The 2,855-nt window shown below is 41.3% G+C and overlaps 1 non-coding gene across 1 annotated transcript; it reads right to left on the bottom strand.

Moving 5' to 3' along the window:
- Positions 1-1,709: 1,709 nt before the first annotated feature.
- Positions 1,710-1,816, bottom strand: LOC138880553 (small nucleolar RNA R71). The gene has a single exon (XR_011403287.1). It is a non-coding gene; the product is annotated as a small nucleolar RNA R71 (small nucleolar RNA).
- Between the last annotated feature and the right edge of the window lie 1,039 nt (positions 1,817-2,855).

Here is a 2,855-nt window from a genome sequence, read left to right as displayed (position 1 = left end):
AGAAGGCTGTTGCGGATTTCGAGAGGCTAGTTGGCTGCGGTCCTGGCGTAACCGCAGTAGGACCGCGATAGGAAGCGGAAAATTGAGGGACTGAAGTGCAAAAACACGGGTGTTTTAGCCCAAAACCCTATATTAAACAATAGAACTCGCCCAAGAGAGGCATGTAATGTTTTAGAGAGTACTTTGGCAAGAAAAACAAGTGTGAGAGATCACCCAAAACAACATATTTTCTTCTTCTCTTTATTTTTCTGGCAATTTTGATCATGAATATTTTCATAGTTTATTTACCCATTGTCATGAGTAGCTAAATCCTTTGTCTAGGGTTTTGATGGAACCTATTGAAGGATGAACTTCTTGATTATGTTAATATAGTTTGCCAATTTAATCTCTATTTGTTCAACTACGTGTTTGTTGTAGTTAATTGACAGGATCCTCAATTAGCTGTGCCTAATTAGTGTGCATAACTCGGGAGAGAGTGCATATTTAGGTAATTGTTGAACAACACCACTCCCAAAGTATAAGAGGGATCTATAACTGCGGGTTTAAAGGTGGGATTAGGGATAACGAAGTCTTGGGTGCAATCTAAAGTGAACTGTAATAAATAAAGCCAGCTAGAGTATCTCGGGAGAGTGTGTCTAGTAAATTATCGTGATTACTCGGGAGAGATTCACGGTAAAAAGAGTGTTCATGGTTGATAAAGATGTGTTGGTAAATCTATATGAAACATAAACATAAGGGATTCCATCAATAGGGGAAATCACTACCTTAGAACCTTCTCATTATTGTTCACAACTTAAGCATATTTAGTTTACAACTGTTTATTGACTTTCAATCTTAGTTATTAAATATACCATCAACTGTTATTCACAACGTTTGGGGAAGTTGATTCTAAAGAATTTAGTAAGTCTAACGAAAGTAATTGATAGGTTAATTCTCTGTGGATTCGACTCTGGGCATAAATACTCAGGTTATATTTGCAACGTCCGCATTGTCCTTTTATAAGGCATAGTTGGGCGTGATCAAATTTTGGTGTCGTTGCCGGGGAATTAACGGTGTTATCAATTACAATTGAAAGAAGTACAAAGATTCTTATTGTAGTCATTTTTTCTCTATACCCAATTTTACATTGAAATTTTAACGTTTATTGACTTGGTTGCACAGGTGCATGCCTAGAAACTCATCGAGATCTGGTGAAGTATTTGAAGCATTATCAGATCCCGAGAAAATTTTCAAGGCCTTGAATCGGGCTAATCGAAAAAACAAACAACAACCAACAACTGCACAATTCGAAATAGTCATGGGGGATCACGAGGAAAACCCAATGGTACCAATAGTGCTAAAGGCTGCTCTCTATGACTGGGCATAACCCACAGCTGAAAATCAATCCACAGCCATTGTAGTTCCGCAGATACAGGCTGAGTCATTCCAAATTACGAATAACATGCTGCACTTGTTGCAGAACAAGGGACTATTTTCGGGGTGCGCAAGTCGAAGATCCTCAGCAGCACTTGAAGAACTTCCTCTCTATCTGCAAAACCCAAAGGCAGCCCAACGTAACTCCTAAAGCAATCAAGCTGTTATTGTTTCCATTCTCAGTGACAGGAGTTGCCCAAACTTGGCTAAACTCACTTCCCATAAATTCTATAACAACTTGGGATGAGTTAGTCAGGCAATTCCATAACAAGTTCCACCCACCCAATAAGACTACTCAACAAATTGATGAAATTTTGAGTTTTAAACAGAGACCAATGGAGACACTGCATGAAACATGGGAGCGCTTTAAAGGGATGCTGGTTATATGCCTGCACCATGGTATTCCAGATATGATGTTGGGGCAGCGGTTTTACATGGGATTGTCAGATAGCATGAAGAACAATGTTGATGCTTCAACCGGTGGAGCATTTTTGAGCAAAACATGGAGAGAAGGCCAGAGTCTGCTTGACAAGATGGCACAAAATTCGGGATGGACAACCAGGAATGCACCTATCACTCCAGTGGTTCACTCAGTGCCCTTAGATCCATCCAACTCTATGGCTGAAAATATGGCCACCTTATTGACACAGATGAGTATACTCACCAAAAAGGTGGAAGAGTCAGGGCAGAAGCAGCAGGTACACATCGTAGATACTACCAATGGGGGCTTGTGCGCATCTTGAATTAGTCATCCAATCAGTAACCAATGGAATACAGAACATGATCATCACCACTACCCTGAAGACATGAATTATGTGTCTAATCATGGAGGCCAGAGACAGGGTGGTCAGAATTGGGGCCAGCAAAATCAGCAATACAGGCCAGTCCATCCACAGTTCAACAATGGAAACATGGGAGGTATGAGATCCCCTAACAATATGACACCTTACCCAAGGCCACATGGATATAATAATCAGAGTCAGCAGTAGGGGTATCACCCTCCTCAGCAGCAGCATGGTGGAAGGCAGGAAGATGGGTTTGCTAGATTTGAGGCAATGATGCAGCAGGTTATTGGGTCTAATGCAAAAACTAATGAGAGAGTGGATGCACATGATGCATCAATCAAGAATATTGAAGTGCAAGTGGGCCAAATTTCTATGTCTCTGAACAATCGTCCTCATGGGACACTACCTGCAGACACCCAGATAAATCCAAAAGATCAAGGCCCAAAGTAGATGATAGCGGTAAGTCTACGTAATGGCAGAAATCTAGGTGTAGAGCAAGAGAGGGCTCGAGAAACTAGACAAGCTGAGACACTTATACCAGTGCCTATTGAGCTGGATGAGTCAACGAAACTGACGGAGAAAGAAGCTGAGACAGTCCAGGAACCTGTAGTTGATGTAGCAGTTGATAAGGATCAATCCCAGTTGATTGGGAAGAAG

Source organism: Nicotiana sylvestris, chromosome 10, assembly GCF_000393655.2.
Source record: "Nicotiana sylvestris chromosome 10, ASM39365v2, whole genome shotgun sequence".
NCBI lineage: Eukaryota > Viridiplantae > Streptophyta > Magnoliopsida > Solanales > Solanaceae > Nicotiana > Nicotiana sylvestris.
The sequence above is the reverse complement of the archived record's forward strand: the minus strand, read 5'-3'. Positions and strand labels throughout refer to the sequence as shown.